At 36.2% G+C, this 23533-nt stretch overlaps 1 protein-coding gene and 1 long non-coding RNA gene across 3 annotated transcripts in view; one reads left to right on the top strand and one right to left on the bottom strand.

Moving 5' to 3' along the window:
* PTN (pleiotrophin) overlaps window positions 1–23533 on the bottom strand; it is an 85659-nt gene that overhangs the window by 20068 nt on the left and 42058 nt on the right. The gene's annotated exons all lie outside the window — the stretch shown is intronic.
* LOC141578127 (uncharacterized) overlaps window positions 1094–23533 on the top strand; it is a 45464-nt gene continuing 23024 nt past the window's right edge. Inside the window, exons 1-2 of the long non-coding RNA XR_012508069.1 lie at window positions 1094–1161; window positions 17992–18144. This is a non-coding gene — a long non-coding RNA (uncharacterized LOC141578127). The remainder of the gene's footprint in view (window positions 1162–17991; window positions 18145–23533) is intronic.

Below are 23533 nucleotides of genomic sequence, written 5' to 3'. Positions count from 1 at the left end.
ATTATCTTATCATCATTGTTCCATTATTTATTGGTTCACCAAAGAGTGAAACATAAAACAGAAGTAAAGTGAGCACATCTTTGATATATACCAAGCACACTTACAAACTCACCTGTGCTGAAAATCCTCTGAATTCTAGGATGTAATGAAGAGTTTACACTCACTCATAATTTGAATATCTCCATATTTGATATGAATCAAACTCCCAGGATAACATTAGAAAGATGCCCCTGGAACTCGAAGTCACTTGTGGTGGCTGTGTGTCAGTATGGCCGCCTTACCAAGCAAACCTGAGAAGTGTCAGTCCAAGCCCCCGACAGCCCACTACTTCACTGGCTGCAGAAACTTACCTGGCAGTCGTTCATCTCTATCTGCTATGTGCCTGGCGTTTTATACTTCAAGTGAAAATGAGAGTAATGACCTATGCTCATAAGCTCTGAGGACTTTTTCTTCCCAGAAGTGACACAGATTAGTTTAGATGATGTTACAGTCTCTTGGGTGTAAACTATGAAAGCTCTCATATGTATAAGGGATTGAGATCACTCTGTTCTGCAATTTGTTTTTCCTCATTCAAATATATCTATGAAATTAAATCCTTGTCAGTGAATTTTTCTCCCTTTCTGTGACATTGGAAATGCTATCCTTTATTAGTGTTTGTTTTTTTTAATTGATGACTTTGTAGTCCATTGTCTGGATAAAGCATATTTCATCTACCAATGACAGTTAATACTTTGGTCATTCAGTCCTTTCACTGAATCCTAAGTCCTAATTAGCTACTCAGCATTTCCATCACTTTCTAAAACCTAAAATTAGGTGCTTTGTTCTTCCTCTTAATATTAAATTTTTATAACTATACCTCATTGATGGTCAGACAGAAAAGTTATTACTAATTCTGAGACTTCCTACGACTTTCATTGGCCATCAGTGACATGAGAAGCCAGTCTAGACTTAACTGGTTGGCGAGTCTTCTCAGAGTTGAGAGCCCCGGTGCGTCTTTGCTACAATACATATATCACACATTCAAGTATCATTTACAATTATTAGATGTAATAAACCAAAGTGAAGTTCTTCTGTTGTCTTCTCCAAAGGCTGTCTGAGAACACACGCTCAGTGACTGACCACTTTGGAGGCAGAAACTTCTCATCTGAGTTTTCTTAAAGGGTGAGTTAACTTTTAAATTCAGAACTTCTAAATTCTAATGTATTTCTTTCCAAGCTGGAATGCACCTTTATGTTTAACAATTGCCTATGCATACCTGAAGTATTTACATTGTGAATTAGCTTATTGTGAGAATTCAGAAATTTCCATCATGAAAAGCACAGCTCAAGAGAGAACTTTCTGATGAAGCAATGGAGCGATCCTTGCAGAGCCTTGTAACATACACAGCAGAATAGGCGGTTACTGAAGGAATGAGGCAACTTGGCAGAAGTAGAAAGACTCTTCCATAAATAACACACACACACACACACAGTTATTAATAGAAAGGTGCTATTGCTGGCTGTTTTAACCTTGGCATTTCTAGTTTGACATTGCCAAGTTCTTACTTTTATGATTATTTTCCAAAACCTTTCCCTCAATCAAGTTACACTCATTTAATTTCAAGAAAAAAATTCCACATGGGCCAGAATATCCTAACCATAAAAAAATTTTTTTGAGTCTTAGAGTGGTCTATTGATTACAGTGAATAGAGAGGAAGGAAGGAGAGGACTTGGGATGGGAGTTGGTGAGTTAGTGGCATGGAAGTGCAAGCTATTCTATATTGTTTCTCCTCTGAATTCAGAAAAATTCAGAATCTTAATTAGTGGGTAAATGGTTAACTTCAGCTTTAAGATGTTCTAAAGAAAAATGCACACAAGTCCATGTGTACAGGGAGTCCCCTGTACAAAATATGTGATCAGCAACAGGTTTGAGTTGGAGATGGTATCTGTCTTCTCAGCCTCTTTCCCCCTTCCTCCTGTTTTTGCCTGCCATTCTGTTTACACCAATATTTCGACAGCTTAAGATTTTCCTGGGTAGAGCAAATGGAAAAAGTTTATTTAAAAGAAAGAGTAAGAAGGTTTAGAAAAGGGGTGACTCAAATTACCCAAAAATTCAGGTGTGCCCAAACAATACCCGGGTAGCATGTTGGTGCCTCGTGGCGGTAAAAACTCGAGTAATTAAACATGTGTAGATAACAGTTCCCCTTGCATCGCTGGTTGTTTATTTGTCCTTGACATCAAACAGAGGCAAAAGCACTTTGGATATAGTTTAACCTCGCCTGCCCTCCAATAGTTACTAGCAGAGCACAGAGGCAAGAACATTGACCTTAAGGAAGTGGTCAGGATCATGACTTACTTTTCACACTAAGGGAAATAAAACAGTGAAGAATAAGCCTTAAGTCAGCTCAGTTCTTTTGAATAATATACTTATTTCCACCTCCTCCTACTGCCATCTCTTGCTCTGACAGATTTAATTTTACAGGTTTTTGTTGTTGTTGTTGTTTTATTGAAGTACAGTCAGTTACAATGTGTCAGTCTCTTGTGTACAGCACAATGTTCCAATCATGCATATACATACATATATTCGTTTTCACATTTTTTCTATTAAAGGTTATTACAAGATATTGAATATAGTTCCCAGTGCTATTTACAGGGTTTAATGTTTAAGTTGAAGACTACTATAGATGGATGGTGGGGTCTGGAAATTATTGTTGAGTTATCTCAATAACTAACAAGTATAAAGCTCAAAGATGAAAGGAAATTAGTTAAAGAAACCAACTCAGGGGAAAAGTGAGAATTTATTAAATCCTGATCACTTCTATAGAGAAATCGCTTGGTGAGAAGGAAAAAAGAGAGCTCTCTTTTCCTTTAACATTTTAAGAGATCTAGAATTTTTAAAGATAATTAACATCTGGCGTAAACAAAAGGCAAGGATGCTGGAATCTGTCTCTTAGTGATCTGTTTGGAATGACTAATACAGGATTTGGAGGCCGAAGCTTTGGCTTAAACTTCAGCTCCACCATATAATTTTTGGAATGTTCTTAGGCAAATCACAGCCATTCGAACCTCTGTTTTGACATCTACAAAGTGGGAGTGATTATAACAACAACTTGAGAGGTTTGTTGTGACAATGCAAGATGTAGACACAGAGCTAATCCAGAAAATCAAGAAATAAATCATTAGTTACAGAATAAAGTTAATTCTCCCCTACACTCTTATTTCTTACTAAAAAGAAGTATTGTTTAGTAAGAAATAATAACCACCACACTTTGTGCTATCTAATATTATCTAAAAGCAAAAGACAAAAATGAAAAAACAAATAAAAGAGAGAGACATATGGTATAATTAATGTCAACTAAAGACTTGTTCAGCTTTATTAGGGCACATGTTCATTCTGCCTTCTGACTTCTTGAAATGTTAAAATAAACTCAAGGACCTTCATCCCCAGTATTTCTTTGGAGTTTGCTGAAGTCAAGAGGCTCCATGTTGAGAATTAGGGAGAATGTTGATACAATTTAACATGTATGAAATGAAAAAAAAAAAAAACTGAACTTTGCAACTGTATATTATGTTCCTTGTGTGGTGAAACTATTCTACCTCCCTATTTTTATTTCGTATACCTGGGACAGGGCCCCAGCACAGAGTAGCTGCTCAGGAAAATTTTTGCCAGCAAAAAATATCCCCCTAACATGACATCAATCAGAGGAATTAGTATTCATGCTGAAATGATGTCTCAGCCCTTTGTCTATGCCACGGGATATAAAGTTCACCGAAGAAGTTGGGCTGGAAAACAACCAGAATCTAAAGCAGTTTCATACATACAAGAGAAATCAGTGAATGATTTGCAACGCTTCTGCATCACATATTACACATCACCAGACCTCTGGCGATATTTTGTGATCTACTTGCCTAAGTTCCTGTGAAATAGTAAATTTTTTTCCTCGTTAGTAGAAAGTAAAACATGAGATACAGAAAACCACACAAAGCAATTATTATAGCTTAGTGAATTATCATAAGATAAGTTATTTTTCCAGTCATGTCCTAAGGCTTTACATGTTCCCCATACCAATTACAGTCCCATCCCTCCAAAAGTAACTTATGTAGTAATTATTTCTTTGCATTTCTTGTCAAGTGTGCTTCCCCAGACACGGCTAATTTAAAAAACTGATATGTCTTTTAAATTGCTTTTATTACGCAGATTTGTCCCCCTTCCCTTTCTGTTTCATGCTGTTTACTTTTTGCAAAAACCAGGCTATTTAATAAGTAGTAGCCCATATTCTGGATTTTGATCATTGCAAATGCATGGTGCAATTCAATATTCCTGTGTAGCTGCAGGCTGGCAGCTGGATGCAAATGCTTCACCAGTTTCAGGCCCTATTCTTTGTCAAGACTGTAAACAGCACTTTTTTCTTTCATCAGGAGCTATGCAGTATTTGGTTTTGGCACTTCTGTGTTGTATACAGCCATTGGCACTCAGTTATTCTTGATGGGATATTATGGACTGAGTGTCTGTGCCCTGTACCATTCATACCTTGAAACTCTATCCCTCTTTATGTGATAGTATTAGGAGGTGAGGCCTTTGGGAGGTAGTTAGGATCAGAGGATGGATCCCTCCTGAATGGGATCAGCGCCCTTATAAGAGTTCCAAGAGAGCTTGTTTTCTTTCTCTGCTCTCCACAATGTAAGGCTACGATGAGAAATCGGCAGTTTGCAACCCAGAAGAGGATTCTCACCAGAACCGAACCATCCCGGTGCCCTGTATTAGACTTCCAGCCTCCAGAACTTAAATGAATTTCTTTTGTTAACAAGTCACCGAATCTACGGTGTTTTTGTTACAGCAGCCTCAGATAAGTCATGGGGGCTGTAAATGGTGATACTCTAATTCTGTCCTTTCAGTTTCACTTATTAATTGAGATTATCTCATAAAGAGAGGTTTTCCCTCATCTATTATTTTGTTATCCAGTTTACAGTTCATAAAGAAATGTAGGATAAATGATTAATTCCCTGTCATCACTTGAATATGGCCAATTATTTTTTCTTTTGTATATTACTAAGAATTAATGGATTTATTCATAGTTGGTGGATTTTAACTCATCACATTTTTTATCTTTATTGAAGCTCTAATTGTCCCATCTTTGGCCAGTGTAAGCTTCATTAAGTTAGCTCCTTAATTCTTTGACATGGCCCTTATAATCTTTTATAATGTCCTTGCTATCTTGTGTGCTGAGATGTTCCCAGTCTGTCTTGTGCATTTCCTGCCCCAGACGTGAAATCAACCATTCCCTCAAAAAGCCTTGTTGTTTTTAATGCAAGATAATATTTCAAACCCAAAACCTGGGCATTAGGGATGCTCAGCATTACTGAGTTGGTCTTTATTTCCAGGCCTTTTACTGTTAGCAGAGCTAAGAAGGGACATAGAGAATAACAGAATTTAATACCATAAAATTAATCATTTAATTTATCTCACGTTACATAAAACAACTGTCTCAGAATGGCAATATTAATACTAAAGCTACCAATTATGAATCCTAAAAGCAATTAAAATTACTTTTGCACACGCCATCTCCTTTTGGCCCCTATTTTAATGGATGCTCAGTATCTATGTCCTCAGGCATTATGTACTATACTGTCTCCCTTTTAATTCCATTTAATCTTAGTTATAAAAGCAGCTATATACTTAATGTTTACCCCCAGTTCTTATGTTGATTTCTCTAGGCATTTTGTTCGTCTGAAAGGATTCTCTAGTAGAACTCTTAGAAAAGCTGTGGAAACACTATCACATGAGTTATTGAATGCTGATAACAGACTATCTAGTCCTTTTATCCTGGAGGGTCAGTTTTGCTGGATGTAACGTCTTTGGCTCACAGCTTCCTTCCTTAAATATCCAAAAGAAGTTCCTCTGTTTTCTTTCATCATAAAGTGTCTTTGTTGAAAGGTCTAATAATAATCTAATTTTCCCTTTTTTATAAGTATTGTTTTTGCTGAGATGATCAAGGCATCTTTTTCCTTTAAAGTGCAGTAACTTTCCTAACATGTGATTTGGAATTGTTCATTTTGGGTTGTTATTCTCAGATAATCATAAGCTCTTTTAATATTCAGCTTCAGATCATTTTTTTTAAATGAATGAGAATGCTTAGTATTAGTTCTGTTGCCTTTCCTTGTTCTTTTCCTTCAAGATCTATTATTTGTGAGTTGGTTCTTCATTGTCTATTTTCGATATTTGCAATTTTATCTCAAATCCTTTTTGTCTCCAGATTTTAAAAAATTAAAATACTGCTTGTTTGTAACGTAAGGTATCATTTGTGCTTGTCTAATCCTGTGTTCCTTCTAGCTTAGTCTTCACTTCTAAACTATTTTTTAAATTTCTAATTCTTACATGAGTTGTCACCTCATTCCTGAGTCTTCCTAATTATGATTTATGATGTTCTCTTACATCTGGTATCATTTCCTTATTTTCTAACTCATTTTGAAATAGTATGTTACCAGGTCTTTGTTGTTGTTTTATTTTGTTTTGGTTTGGGTTTTTTGTATTTCTTGAGCGTGTTCAGATTTTCCTTCACTGCTTTTGGGGCTAATATTTTGCTCCTTATTCTTTTTATTTTCTGTTTTTTCATAGCTTATATGAGATTTGACCTGAATACATTTCTGTTGCTCATATGTATAGCTGTTCTATCTTCACAAAACTTATTCTTTGGTTCTTCCATATAATGGCTAAAATAGAGCATTGATCTGTCTTAGATATCCTTGTTCTGTTTTCCTCTTCTTAACTTTTATCTGGATATTCTCTTTCTTTTGTTTCTATTGTTGCTCTCCTGATCAATTTTGATTTTATTCCCAGCAGTTTACCCTCATTGTGGGTTCCTGTCTTGAAGGTCTTGAAGGGAGTCCTGATAGGTCAGCTTCTATTTTCAGATTGACTCACTATGATTTACAGTAAATGGGTGTGGGCTGTCTGGGGTTCTCCCATTGTCAAGACTGTCAGATGTTCTGTCACTTCCCTCTGCTTTCTTTTGCCCGAACACCAACAGCATGCAGGTCTTGTGGTTACAGTGGTTTGCTTCCACCTACTTTTCTTTTTGAGGTTTGTGAGAAAGAACCTGCCCTGAGTTTTGCTTTAAATCTTGTCCATGGGTTGTAGTTTTGCAATCTATCAAGCTGCCCTGTTTAACGTGAGGATTCAGAAAGATCCACAAAACAGATTAGTCCATTATTTTATTATACATTTTTTGAGGCACCTACCCCATGCCAACCATCAAGCTACATTCTTAGGATACAATAGTGACAAATGATAAGATAGACATATGATTTTTCTTGTTCTCATGGAGTTTGTGCTCCAATAAAGTTTACACTGACAAATAGCCAATTATGAGTCACTACACTCTAATAAAGAACAAAGTGCCATGAAGTATAAGGGAAGAACAACTATTTTGCATTTCCCTCCCTATAAAGCAAATGAAACTGCTTATAGCTAGAAATTCTGCTGTGGAGCATTTACTAGTAATCTTGTTCCAGGCGATTTTAGTCACAGAACCGAATGCCTATCTTCTCTTACTTACCAGAAATCAATTTTAATTTAGCTTAAAGAAGATTGGTCAGCTTGTCTCAGTATGGAAGGTATTCATTTAGTTAACAAACATATTGCTGGTACTTACAATATGCAAGTACTTTATAAATATTTATTTATGTTAATATTACCTGATATTCAAATCATCACAAATAGTGAGCCCATTTACTCAATTATTCAAAAACTACATGTAGGTAAGAGTTGCATCCTTTGTAGCATAAACTGTTCTAGGCAATGGAGACAAGGAGTTGAACAAGATGGACAAGAATGCTGACTCTGCAATGCTCACAGTTAGGGGATCAGTTAGACAACAACACATAAACAAATAGGAAAGTAAAGAAATTCATAAATAAGATAACTTCTGATTGCGATAAATTTTGTGAATAAAATTAAAATTTGAACGTGATAAAGAGTGACTTGTAGAAGACTGTTTAGGTAGAGTGGCTATGACTGAGAAATAGCCAGGGAAGTATGCTGTCTCTTACTGATAAGTATTTTGCATCAGGAGTTCCCAGTTACCACTTTTAATTTCTCATTATTCCCTTCTGAGATGAGATAGTCTTATTTTTGCCTCCAAGCTTTCATAATTCTTCTGGAATTCAATAATTAACCATCCCTCCTCCTGACTGGTCTTGTTCTGTCCAACCCACCACAATCTCTGGATCCACTTAAGGTTTGACCAACAACCAACAATTTATCACTCCCATTGGCTCACTGATAGGAAGCCCAGTCAAACCTGAAATCTTAGCAGTTTATAATTGTATTAATATATAATTTCATACTGCAAAAGTATTAAACCAACCCCCCAAATTGTAGTTTTAAGAAATGTTAACCTTTCCCAAGAAAACTAATAACCACTTTATTTAATTTGCACACAGTATCCCTAAGTGTTCTTTTCTCATGTGATCTGACTTGGTAGTATAGTAAAAAATTCACTCTGACTAAAAGCATGTAGCCTTTTCACCTCTGTCCCCTATTAATCATTTCAATAACATGTGGGTTTCTTGAAAATTGCTTTCAACTTCAAATTCGACTTTAAATATACAAAGGCATTCAGTAATGAGAAGGGAAGATTTTTTAGAGTATTCAGTGGAAATGGATTTGGTTTTCCCTTTATAATATGACTATAATGTGAAGATATGTTTATTTTTGGAGCCAAATGAAGTCAAAAGGGACTTGGGTTGCTTGTATTATTCCTTTACTGCTTTCATTTGTTATAATCAAAAATAACTGGAGATTCACTGTTAGAATTTTAGAATTTTCTAGTTTCCTCTTAATCTTTTTAATGTCTATCTGCTGTAACTTGATACAGAGGAAGAAGTAAAAATTTTAAAGTCAGATCTGATCTAGAATCTCAACTCTGGCTAAGTGATGAAACGATACACTTAATGTCTCTGAAACTTATTTTCTTTAGCTGTAGACGTGGTTATAAAGTCTGTCCCACAACAGTTTGAGATTAGAGACTATGCAGGAAAAGTAAGCAGAACAATCCCTGGCACATGGCAGACCCGTGGTGTCATCTCCCAGTGTCCTTTCTTATCTTATATTGTCTTCCCTTTTGCCCCTTCATCTTTAACTGTACTGAGACAACAAATTGACATTTTGGATGGAATTTTCCCATAATATGAGGCAAAACACTGAATTTTCACTGGGCAAAAATGGTAACCCAATTCTTTCTCTCATGGATGATTGTTCTATCTTTTCACTCACCTTCCTGCTATGTTTCTTATTTCCTTCTAATCTGTACTCCTCCAAAGCCAGGATGTCTTGAATGCCTCAAAAAACCTTTCTTCCTCACAGGAATCCCTTTCACTTTGTCCTCTGGGCTCCTGTACCCAATCTGTGTATGTTTAGCCAGAAAGAAGTCCTTATAATTCTTTAAACCCAGAAATGTCACTTCAATCTACTGATCTTTTGCTCATAAGGTCCCACGTGATTGGAAACTCCTTCCCAAACCCCTCTACCTGGCAAACACATCACCCTCCAAGGTTTCGCTCAAGGATTTCACCTGCGATGAAAACTTTGCTGAGATAACGTTGCCTTCTCTGTCTTTGGAGCTCACTTTACTATGCCCGTTCCGTAGACAGGGGTTATTCACAGTAACCACTGAATGCACACGGGGCATATTATTGACTCTAAACTATAGCACATAAAACTGAAAAAGTGACATGAGTCCCCTAAACCGTTATATTTAGTAACATCACTTTTTCAGGTCCTTCTGATTTCTCTTCTTTCATTACCAGTACTAGCAGTTGACTCTTCTTTACAGAGTTATTTCTTTCTCAAAAAATAAATAAAATAATAAAATAAAATAAAATAAAATAAAATAAAATAAAATAAAATAAAATAAAACAAAACATGCACTGTAATTATAATACTCAAAACGAGTAGAGAATAACACTGCTGTCCTGACAGGCAAGACACTGGGAAGGCCGTGAAGGTTCCTCACTAGCTAACTGACTGGCTCCCAAACACCTATCAAGTAGTAAATTCTCATCTCAGAGAACTACGAGCAATATAAACCACGGACCTTCTGAGGTTCTATTCGAGTAACTGACATTTAGAATATCCTCTAATGCTGAAATTCCATCAAAAGCCTGTGACATAATAGTGTAATGTTCAGTGTGTGCATGTGTGATTGTGATGGTGTGTGTGTATAGATAACAGTGCATGTGTGTGCACAAACACTTGAATGCACCTTCCTTCAGTAATCTATAAGCTCTTTAAGGGACAGAACACCATCTTTTTGTTATGTTCATTTGTAAGGCTTAGAACAGTTTTTGACGTGTAGATGTCACATATATTTGTTAAATAAAAAAAAAAAAAAGGGAAAAGATCGCCTGGTATCCAATATGATAGCCTACCATATTATCTAAACTAGCATCCACCTCATACCTCTATGTTCCCCCTCGCTTAGTTTTGTTTTTTCCTTAGTGCAAATTAATGTTGGGTGTATTATATCTTTATTTTTATTTGCTAATTATCTTCTGTCCCAGGATGTCAGGCCTCTGAAGAACAGCAGTAGGGCTGGCCATGGAGAGTATAGAAGCCTAGGTATGGGTAAGCTCACGGAAAGGTAAAAAGACATCCCAGGGGATATGCTGACCACTTGGCATTATCTGCAAGAATAACCAAAAAGATATCTTAATTCTTATTTTTTTAAGAGCAAGAGAGCCTTGATTTTGAAGTAGCTTATTTTTCTCAATTTGAGTCAATTTTCTCCACCTTGCTTATCAAATATAGAGTATTGCTGGAGGCAGTTTTCTTCTAAGGTTACAGATAAAAGGTCGGTTAGGCAAATATGCCATTTTTGTTTTATCTTTTCACTTGATAAATTTACTTAATACTAGTAATTTCGTCTGTCTCCTAAGTTACATTTGAGAGATATTTGTTCCTATGGGGAATTTAACAGGTTTCTTTCTATTTTTTTCCTTGTTTATAGGTCACTTTTCTTTATTTTCACTGACTCCTTCAAGTCACAAAATCCTCATATTGATTTATTCTCAAATGGTTTGATCATTGCCTTAGATTCCTAAAGTCTCACATAAAGAACCCTTACATTTATAACGTATCTGTTGCTAAATCAGCCCTTCACTTTGCCCTTGTTAAGCTGCCTTATTTAAACACTAAGCCTTGAAAAGAATGTGCCCCAAGCACACATGTGCATGACCTCAGGGACACTCTACTCATAGCACAGAAATGAATTCCACAGTGTTCCATCTTTGATTTTAACTAAGTGCATATCAATTAGACTGATGAAGTAGGACATTCATTTAATTTTGTATGACTCAATATCTCAGATTCAGGGAATTTTCAGGCTGGAGTATTTTCATAGCATGGTGGCACCTGCTGGAGAAGTGCGTTGTTTTAGGACATTTTTCTTAGACATCTATTCACTGATTTTTAGAGCACCTACTAAGGGCTGGGTGTATGCTGGGCATGATATGATTCAGCCCTCCTCCTAAGAGAGTTCTGTCTAACTGGGAGAAAATAGAGAGCAATGTGATGTGTGATGATTCACTGGGGTAAATATGAAAAAAATTACACACCCAGTGCTATCTGAGTACACAGGCTCAAGTGATAATTTTGCTTACCATGTTTGAGTGAGGTAGAGGGTTTGGGTATATTTTATCTCTTTTTTAAAGCAATAGCTGAAGTCTTCTAAATAAAGAAAGGAGGGAAGGAAGGGGACTTCAGGCAGAAGGGACTAAATAAGCAAATGTGTGGAGATGATGTTTATAATATATTCAGTGACAAAATGTGATTATAATATATAGTAGCAAGTAACAGTGAGTGGTCCTCAAAAGGAGAAAGGATATGAATTAATCCTGGGAGCTGTGAGGGAAGAGGACAGAGAGACAGAGTCATTAGCTGGTCTAGAGAAGAGAAACAAGGGAAGGTCGGGGAGAGAGGAAAAGGCTGCACCTTGTGCAAATGTGGCTAAAACCCTAAGTCACCACCCAAGGGGCAGCCACCATACCCAACGGTTCATCCAGATATCCTTTTGCATAGTACTCTGGTTACTCTTTTGGCTTTGTTTTTATTTTTGTCTGTCAGTTTTGTGGATGCTGTGTGTACTTTAGCTCACTTTAGGGGTGTTTATTACCAAAGTACTATACTTGGGAGTTAACAAGTTCTAAGACTCAAAGACTTCATACTCGAAAACTTCATACTCAAAAACACACACACACATAAAAAAAAAAAACCCTTCTGATTTGTATAAGAAAAATAAAGTTGGGCTAAAGCAGTGATTTTTAGAGCAATGGTATTTCCAGAGAGTTAAGGGCTGCCTCCAGGTGCTAAAGAATCTCAAGCAGGTGTGTTGAAAGCCACCACTCGGCCCCTGGATCTCCCACTCTTATCTCACCTTCACCTAGAGCAGATCTTCTTTAACTACTTTCCTTATTGGATTCCTTGTAAAGTTTCATGTGTCAAAAAAGAAAAATACATTTAAAATCACTGGTCTAGCCAATCTCAAAGGTCTATCCAGGAGGAGACAGGATGGTACAAAACAATACTTTTTTTTCCCAAAATGTAGAAATGGGAAAATGTCTCAAGTAGGTGATATAATTATGAAATATATTTTGAGTATGCAAAATGCCTTTGCTTGTGGTAGCAAAAATAGGAAATTTACAAGTGTATATTTTAACTGTTCCATACCTTATAGTTTGACATGATTATGTCTTCTTAACAAAGGCCAAATACACAGTATAACAAGTATGATTACAATTATGAGACAAATATGAAAGAAAATCATAAGGCATTAAAAACAAGTTTTTTAATACTATGGAAAGAGAAGAGGCTTTGGAGACAGCCAGATTTCTTCCACATAAGCTTCATCCCTTACTGTTTTTGTGATCAGGACAAAGCAGTCACTCTCTTTTATTCTCAGTATCCTCCTCTAAGGAAATTTAGAGTTTTATTCTGCAGGCTGCAGGCTCATAGTTTGTTTAAAGATTACATTGGGATAACAGACAAAAAATACCCGGCATCTTGTCTGACACATATTAGGTGCTCCATCAGTGGTGGCTCTTGAGGCTCTCAGAGGAAGAGAGTGGAGGTAAAAGAGTATCTATCTTCTCAAAAGGATACCAGGGGCAGCTTCATAAAGAGGGTGGCAACACTTCCTTTTAAGGTGGTTTGATTTTGACAAGTAGTAAATCTGGAATAAAAAGCATTTCCAATGGAAGAAATGGACCAAGACAAAGTTTTAGGTGAGAAATCAAGAGACCAATTTGAGGTAAACAGTCCAGTTTGGTAGTAAAATAAGGAAGTGTGGTATAGATAAGCTGGAGCCAGAGCAGGCAGATCTTTGAAATCATAATTATTATCAGTGAATATTCAGTGAGCAACTGCTATATGGAAGATAATATAAGAGACACAGATATGAATTATATTTGATCTCATGAATCCAACAGGATTACAAACACATTATGGAGACTGAGACACAGTAAGAGTATATGCCATATTTTTGTGTAAGATATAAAAATGCTATTAACTAAAACAGAAGTATTTGTGATAAAAGAGTAACATCTAATAATCTTGCCAAAATCTCTTCTGCAATGTTTAAAGAATGTTTATCAATTTTTGACAGTAAAAATCAAAAGGAAGGTGTCTGTATTGGCTTATTGAATTAGTTTTTCAAAGCAAGAATCAATAGTGTTAACAAGTCATGGATAAATGCCCCAGGTTGACTGAAAACACAAATCCATACTCATTCTGCCTAGCTCAGTAAGAAACCATATTTTAAAAAATATGGAAAAATACATGGCTCTCAACTGCAGTAACAAGGTATTTCCCTCAAGATCACTATCACATTTTCACACTCTTCTAAACAACTCAGTACAGCTTTATTAACTACTGAGTTCAGATGCAACTCACTAGTAAGTGGTGGTTGTAATTGTTCAGATGAAGTGACTCAATCCAGAATATAATTAACAAAACGGCATGCAGATTTTCATGCTCACTAACATACAGCTAAGCATTAGAAGAGTATTTCACATGATTATGTATTTGGGGGAGTTGAAGAATAAATCTTGTATGGCTGTGTGAGGTAGAGACTTCACAGGGCAGCACTGAGCACCAACTCAGAGAAGTTCTTCTACACATGATGCAAAGTCAGACACCTAATGACAGTGTCGCACCTGGCAAGTGAGAATTTTGAAAAGGGATCTAGATTTGTTGATTGGATGAGAAAAGGAACTGAGTATTACTTTTGACCACAAAGAAATCACAGAAAAGCTTAACCAATAAATCCTGATATCTGAGAGGCTGAACCAGGTCTCTTAATTTGATACCTAGAATTACCAAAGAGCCTGCAAGAAATAGGTTTCTATTTACAATTTAATGGAATTACCCCAAAAAGCTATCAGAACTAGTAAGTGAATTCAGTAAGGTTGCAGGATGCCAGACCAATATACAAATATCAATTACATAACTATATATTAGCAAAATACGTATCCATCAAAGAAGTTCTATGTAGAATACATAAAGAACATGTACAACTCAATAATAAGAAAACCCATAAAAATATGGGTACAGAACAAAGCATTATGTCAACTTCATAGGGTATAATAATTTGGAAATTAAAATTTCACTATATTTGAAAACCATTTTTAGATTTTCTCACTTTGCAGGAATTCTTGAATACACTTAGTGATGGTCTAAAAAAGAAATTACTTGAAGGCAAATAATTTCCAAAAGCAAAATTATAAATAATTTTTACCCCCCAAAATGTGTGTATGAAAATAAGATAGATAGATAAATCTATATCTATAGAAAAAGAGAAATAGATACACATCTCCTGCAAAGATGTTAGAAGTCCTTGTCCTTAGTATAGGCACCAAAGTGGATGGAGCTGCCTGACTTCAGAGCACCTCGCTTTCCTCTGTCTGGAGTTAAGGCGCTACGCTTGCTTAGGATAGAACAGGAAGGATCAAAGAGCCTGAAGGCTACCCTCTCTCCACACCCACCCCCAACCCATGAGTGATGTAAAATCCCTTCCCACACAGTTCCCACACTACTAGGAAATGTCCAAATGGTTCCTAAGCCACCTCAAGGTAAAGATGTGATGTGTATTTTGGTGGTTTAGCTTGCAAAGGCTGGGTTATTAATGCCTGGTTCCATACCAGGAACAAAGCTTGAGAATAATCGAACAATTGCCCAGGAAGCCGTTTGGATTGAAGTTAGCCTCTCCTTCAAGAACGGAAGAGCTGAAACTTGCCAGCTTTGATTTGCACGCCTTTCAGCTACTATTTCCAGCCAATTCAGTTCATACAACTCCAGCTTTCATTTAGGGCTGAGCTCATTGACTAAAAAAATAAAGAAGAACGGGGGAAAAAAAAAAAACAAGAAAAGAAATCAAGGAAAGCCTTAATTGATTATGCAGAGTGTTGCTTTGGGAAAGAGGAAAATCTTGTTAGAAGCCTGGCAAACTCACTTCATTAAGGACCTAGTGACATCTTCTAAAACCAGAACATTCCATCAGATTAGTTTAAAACATCAAGTGACCTTGTAGTTTGGTAGGGATAGCTCATCCCCATTCATTCTGTCTGCCTCATTCTTTGCATTCTTCATCATATTTTAACAATGGTGGAAAGTTTGCTGCTAAAAAATATGCTGAAAGAGAGGTAACATGGGAAATTAGAAACATTAAAATCGGGGATTGTGATTCTGCTCACTTGCCTTGTCTTCCAAAAGCCCATTTTCTTTTTCTGCTTACATGGTTATTTTCACCTCATCTCCACATTCTCTTTCTCACACACATAGTCCCACACGTTCTTCTTTCATCTAATGCGTCACTGTATGCAGTGTTGGTAGTGAATGTGGACCTGAGTATCAGGTCTCATGATGAAGTGTGAGAATCTATTGCTTCTTGTCTGTTCAGAGACCCTCTGAAGTTCTTCTGCATGGATTCCATGTCAAAGGAGGAGGTGACTGATTTTTTTTTCTTCCTTTCTTTGGGAGCATCAAACACCCCACTTTCCCTCCTTTCTAGAAATAATTAGCCTGAGGACTAAAGTAACCTTTGAAATGTAGAAAAGAGTAACGAAGAGATCCTAATGGTTCCTCCATGTCAAGTAAACCTTGTAAGAAAGTAGCCAATAACAGTGATCTTACAGCCATAGAGTATCTTGGTTTTAGGAAACTTTGACACACATTCTGAAAGCATACCTCTGAGTAAGACAGTGAAGTTCCAGTTGGCAATAACATTGTGAGGTGGATACACTGAGAGATGGCTACCCCTTCCACTGGACAATGCATATATTGAAAGGGAAGAAAATCTAAAATCAATAATTTAATCTTCAATCTCAAAAAGCTAGAAAAAAATTCCAGTCCAAATTAAATATAAATAGGAAATAATCAAGATCAGAATAGAAGCTGACAAACAGAAAAGATAAAAATAATAGAAGTTAACAAGATGCCCACAAGAAATTCACAGAAGTTTCTCTCTTTAACTCTGTTTTGTGAAAAATTTGTACTAGTACTTGGAATGAAAATATCAAGAGAATTCTAGTTAATATGCAGTCTACTTAAAATTGGGGCAAATATCAAATTACACTGATGATAAATTCAGCCTTAATTATATTTTCAATGGACTACAATGTTGACTTGAAAAAAATAAATTAAAATTTAACAATGATAACTGGAAAGTCCCATGTTTGAATGTACTTATAAACCAATAGCTTAAGTAATTCATGGTAACTATCTTTACAGGAGCTCACAGGATACAGTAAAGCGTTAAATGGACCACAAGCTTAATATATACAAATGGTAAATGTGGGTGGAAAAACGAACTAATGAACAAACCAGTACATTCTATTTTTAAGAAGCTCAAATAGAAAGTTCTTCCTTATGTCAGCTAGATTCTATCCACTGTAAATTTCACTTAACTTTTCTCAGAAATAAATGAAGTGAATTCCTGGCAACTCATACATAGACGATAGGATACAAAATAAATTCTGATTATATCTAACATGACTAGGACAGCAGGGAACAACACTCATATGGATTAGCAATTACTACCTTGCCGTTGCTAATTTTAACTAGATTTAAAGTAGTTGCTAACATAGATGATATTATTTCTTTTAAACCATACAATAACACCTTGTTTTTTTTTTTGGCAAATAAATCCAGCAATTTTATATATCTAAAAAACTGTGCTCTTTGTATCTTTCAATCTCCATACTTAGTAACTACCAAGATACTTGTCAAATATTTACTGAATGAATAAATGAATAAAATTTAAAAGACTGACTAGCCAGACCAAATGAAACAGTACCATAATGGTTGATACCCTTAGGATATGAATCATTATTTTTTGAATTTTATACATAATTCTGCATGTTTTGCTATTTGGTTTTCATATCTGCAGTTAAATTAGAAGGAAGAAAGCAAATGCTATCCTCATGTATACTGGTATCAGCATAAAGATAAAGGAAGATATGGGAAAATTATTTTTAAAAAAACTCATATGCACATATGAGGCATTTAGGATACAGTCAAATAGCTCCCAACAATTCAGCTTTCCCAGATGTCACAGTATTGATATCTGCAAGACAGCTAAGATCATCACTGCACACTGATGTCTCTTACATGTGATCAGCAACATAGGAAAGCATGTAAGGCTTTACAAGGCTACATCTACAAGGTAATCAGTTGAAAGAATTAGTACATAAAGGCATAAACTCTCAGCTTTCTAAAAAAAAAACTCCAAACTCCACTATTCCTGGTTACTTGCCTCCTCTGGGAGGCTGACAGCCTCCGTTTCATCACACCTCTAGAAAACCTCCATAGCAGCTTAAGTTACTAGCTTCCAATGATTCTTTTTTTTTTTTTTTTTTCATTGAAGCATAGTCAGATTACAGTGTGTCAATTTCTGGTGTACAGCATAATGCTTCAGTCATACATATACATACACATATTCGTTTTCATACTCTTTCATTATAGGTTACTGCAAGATATGCTTCCAGTGTTTCTTATTTTGACCTCAATTATCGTAACACCTCAAGAAGAATGAGGATCCAATTTATGGTTATGTAAACTAAATTAACACAAAAGAAAGTAAATCAGAAGAAACTGAGACCAGTCTGCTCCTCAAAGGTAAAGATTTTGTTTTCCACTTCATCACTCACTTAGACCAAATAAATTGATGATGTGTATGTGTACTAAATGCCAGGCACCAGGTTGGATGATGTAAATGTAGAGATAAGGCAATTCTCTTGGGAAAACAGGCACATAAACAAATTTGGAGGAGTAGTTTCAGAATGAGTTAAAAATCAAAAGGTCTGATACGTTTACAATACCATATATATGGTATTAAATGTTTTTCCTTTAAAGCACTTTTCATTTTAAAGCACTAACTAGACTAAATAACCATAAACTACTTTTCAATCCCAAAATGGTGTGTCTATTTTGTTCAATTCTGCAAAACCACTGTGGGATAAACAATGGCAGGCATTGTTAATCCGCAGTTAATAGACTATGAAATTGAAGATTTAATAGATTGTGTAACTTACCCCAAGCCACACAGCTAGTTAACAGTGAAGCCAGATAAGAAGTTAACTGGATTTGAATCCTAATTAGTTATTTGATTTATTATATAATATGCCTCATCCACGTGTTATGATAGGAAATCATCAGCTATCCCATTTCACAGCTTGAAATCTCATTCTAGTGGTGTGTTTACAAAGCAGCATGCTGAATACACCAGGATTGTCCCCCAAACGGTATAATATTTGCTGTTCTGCTCATAAAGTCTTTCCGTCTCCTCTCTTGACATTCCACATGCACGATTTGTGAACTGTTCATCTCTACTTAAAGTGCTTCTTTTAAATGGCTGCTGTTTCCAGGGGACTTGTAAAAAGAAACTTATGAATTACCAAATATAAAGTTTGTCAGTTTGGGGGGTTAATATGGAGTTCCTTTCTGCTTAGGGTAATTTAGGATGTGATCTAAGTACAAACAAAATATATTTTTTTTCAGAGAATTATAGAAAGAAGAGTGACCTTAAACTGATCCTTCAGCTCCTAATCCATCAACTAGAATGTATTTAGTGTTGTTATATACAAGACCCTGTAGACATAAAAAATAAATATAATATACGGTCCTTATCCATAAAGAACTTAAAACTTCAAGGTTTTCATGAAAATGTAAATGTAGTTCCTTTGCTCAATATGACAAAATGTCCCATAGAATTAAAAGCCTTGTAGTGTATGTGCTTCTCAAAATGCGTGCAGAGTGGTCAACTCTGAAGCCAGGGACTTCTTTAATACACTTTTCCCAGACTATAAAAGGTGTATGTGATAATTATTATCAACTGTGGACTCTCCTGCAGGAGACCAACTAGAAAAACCTGTTAACTAAGCAAAGCTAATTTTACTAAACCTACTACAGTAGGGAATATATAACCTTGACCATGTCTCAGTGTCTCACAGAAGGAGTAGATTTGGGAAGATTATTTATACGTTTGGGGGGGTCTGTTCTCACGTGGTTGCAGTCGAATCTTTGAAGATAAGGAATTGACCAGAATTGAGTAAAGGTTTAGTGAGGCAAAGGTCATAAAGTGAGTCTTGATAAGTGATAAGCCGTTTAATAAGCAAACTGTTTGCCCAGGTGAGCAATCTATTGCTCTAATGGGAGAACGACTTGGCCAGAGGAGTAAACTATGTGTTTGGATATATTGGCTTTCAAGAATTTTATGAAGCAACAAAGTTATGACTTGGTTTTATAGCCCTATATCTTCCTGGCCAAATACTTCCTAGAAAAATGAGGGTAACTCAGAAGCTCCGCCTGGCTTCATTCTCAATTTTGCTCCTCATTTCCCAGTTCATTATGTTAAGTATGATTTGTGATACATGTTTATACTTCAGAGGATATTTGAGCACATTCCAGGGGCCTCCAATAAAAATTATACCCACATTATCAAGTATATTCATTTAATGTTATCAAAAGCCAAAATCCTGAAGTATTTTTCAGTTTATTTAATGTATGTTGTAACCTGAAAATCAAGAATAAATATTTGCAAAGAGATGGAAAGGAACATTTATTCGATGAAAACAAAATTTTCCTTTGGAGTCTGGAAGATTTAGACCTATCATTTCTCAAGAAAACTAAAAGTGAAAGTAATATATTCATTAATACTGATATTATTATGGGATATCATTTTCAGCAACAGCACAAAAATGGCAGAATCAGCCCTTCTGCTGAATGATGGATTTAATTTAAAAGAAAAGAATATAAATCTGCATTTTTCTTTTGCTTTCCTCCCCACTGAAACAAACTGAGATTACTATGTATTTTGCACTTAAATGTAGGTGCTGGACTAAAGCTTTGTACACACATATTCTTATTTAATAGTCACAATGATCTTGCAAACCAGGTAGTATTGTCACCATTTTACAGGTAGAAAACCAGAATCACACAGGGTAAGCATGTTGGCCTTGCTAGAAACTCATGCAGGCCTTGCTAGAAACATGCCAACTCATGCAGGCCTTGCTAGGAACAAGATCTGAACTCTGTATATCTGATTTCTAATCCTGTTCTCTTAGGACTGATAAGACTAAGACTGGCATTGTGAAATTAGAACGTTGGTGATGAAATGAGATCTCCCAGCTGTCTAGAACTCAGACCTACTAATGACTTTTGCACTGGAGGGTCTCTTTTTCAGAGAGAAAGTGTTACTGTAAAGGGTGTTCCCAGATGCAATTAGGTTCCAAATCAATGGACCTTAACATAGGGAGATTATCTTAGTGGGCCTGACCTAATCACAGGAGGCCACTAAATTAGGGTCATGTGGTCAGAGACAGGGGAACTGTGAGAGGGATTAGGCACAAGGGATGCTCTCCTGTTGGCTTTGAGATGGAGGGGTCATGTGGCAAGGAGAATGGATGGCCTCTAGGATGCCAGTGGCCCCCAGCTGAGAAAACAGAGCCAGCAAAGAAATGGGGAGGGGATGTCAGTCCAACTCTTGATTTCAGTCTCAAGACCCTGAGCAGAGAACCCAGCCACCATGCCCAAATTTCTAACAGACAGAACTGTGAGCTAGTAAGTGGGTGTTGTTGTAAGTGTATAGTAATTTGTCACATGGTAATGGAAAACAAAAACAAGGGGCCAAACACTTCCATAAATCAAGAGTGTTAACCTGTGGTTAGGACTTTAATGGATATTTCAGATTAGCTTGAAAATTAGCTTGCCTTATCTATAAAGAGTCTAATCAATTTTTGACAAATAAACAAATTGCAGGTCTTTCAGATTCCTCTGGTCATCTAATCATGTGGACTTATAAATAATAACAAGAGTGACAGTAATGATAATAATATGTAAATTATGCTTTAGCATTCAGTGCACTTCCACATTCATTATATCATTTGAGCCTTATTATAACCCAGTGGAGTAGATAAATAGTAATCATCAGTATCCCTTCATAGCGTACAAGAACTAAATATGTAGAAAAGGTAAGTGACCGACTGAAGATCAGACAAAAGAATCCGGGGGTCAATAGGGTGGCCAATAGGTGACAATCAAAGTCATCTGATTTCTCTCAAAACCACTTTTATTTTCTCAGTGCTAACGTAAAATATTTTCGTAAAACAAAGGAGTTATGTCCCCCTCTCCAATTCTCTTCCTATTTCAGGAAATAAAAGAATAGCTAAATAATTTTATATTTGGAATAACTGCTTTTCTTTCTACATCAGATTTTTCGTCTCTTCACACAAAGTGAGCCATTAAAATTTTTTAAACATTTATTTTTACGTTTTAAAAGAACATTAAAAAACATGCAAACTGTGTAAAAGTTTGAACTAAGCTACAAAATAATGATAATGAAAATTTGATAATACCCAACATGGATTCATTAAATACATCTATAAAATGGAATTCTATGTAGCCGTTAAAATGTGATCTATCATTACCCACATGAAAAGTTGTGATATATTTATTTACATAAGTTGCTGATTCCATTTATACATTACCATCCCATTTAATTTAAAAATATATATATGCACACACACATATGGTATATCAAATTTTTGACAGAGGTCATCTGTGGAATGTAAGATATTTTATTTTAATGCTTTCTAAATTTTCTGTTTCTTTTAAGTACTGTATTTTATAGTGTATTTTTACCATCCAAAAAATACACTAAAGTCATTTTCATTTTGCAAAATAATTTGACCCAAACTCAGTGTAGTCGTATCAAAGCAATATGGTTACTATTAAATATCCAAGAGTCTATATGAAGGTTGAAAATTAAATGTGGAGTGAGGCTCTCATCTTTAACAGGTCCCTCCTTGTTCCCACGAATGTAGCTGGGTGCACACCCATACCTCACATGCGCAGCATCTACAGCTCAGAGACCAGTGACTACGAAGCCCTGACTATTCCTGACCACCGATTTTGACTTAACAAGTGCCAGTTACCGCTCCCAACAGCACCCTAACCCTGGCCAGGCACACTGAGCAAAGAAACGGGCCCCAACTCTGTTTCCTCAAGGCTCCAACGGAAGTAAATTGAAGGGAATTGTCTTCCTTCACATTCTTCTTCATAGGCTGTGAAAATGTCAGGCTCTTTTTAAATGGCGCTTCCAATCAGAGTTGCTGAAACCTATAAATTTCTAGCCAAAGGCAATGGATAGAAATGACTGCAAGTACTTTTGACGCACTTAGAAAGTAGGTGTAACTTGGCCAGGGTTTCAACCGCCCACTCTTACTGGGATTACGTCCTTTGGCATCTTCCTCTAGTGACCTAATGTCATTCACTCCCTGCATCCCTTTGTGTCTGAGGAATAAAACCAGGATTCTAACAAAGCGTGAGGACTCCTGGGTCTTCGGCGGCTCTGAACCAAAGAAAATGCTCATGAATGTTGTGGTTTCACGTCTGCTGCCACCACTGGAAGATATTCCGCATAGGGTCAAATGGGTGAGCTTTGGCACTTTGGTCGGGTCATCTTCAAAAAGGGAAAAATAAGTCATCAAAATGTGGAATAAAACAATATTTTAGTAATTCAAAAGAAAAAAATGGAATCCTGAGTCCTAACACTATAGCAAAATTGTTTTAATATTTAATTACCCTTAATACTTTACTCGCTTCCATGTTTCTTTTTGCATAGTCACCCATCTCATGATACCCACAATTTTGGTTGTTATTCTCAAAGTTGAACAAGCCATAAGGCCTTTTTATGCTTCTTTGTTATGTCTTAACTCCTATTTTTAATGGCTGCAGAATTCCTACCAAGTAGATGTAGCACGGTTTCACATGCCTATTGTTCTTCCCCCTTCCACCAGTTCTCCAAAACAAAGATTCTTACCAAAATGCTAGGCAAAAATAGGCAAGTAGCAAAGCCACGTCCTGCAGCCCACTAGCTCTTCCACGTTGTCACCCTCAGTGTGGCTTTCCTTTCCTGGAGCTATTCCTGGTTCTATAAACGGATTAATGTAAACCGGGTCTCCTGACGAAGCTAAACAACAGAGTGTGTTGAGGCCTAAAACTGCTT

Source organism: Camelus bactrianus, chromosome 7, assembly GCF_048773025.1.
Source record: "Camelus bactrianus isolate YW-2024 breed Bactrian camel chromosome 7, ASM4877302v1, whole genome shotgun sequence".
Lineage (NCBI taxonomy): Eukaryota > Metazoa > Chordata > Mammalia > Artiodactyla > Camelidae > Camelus > Camelus bactrianus.
Note: the sequence above shows the minus strand (reverse complement) of the source record. Positions and strands in the feature narration are given on the sequence as shown.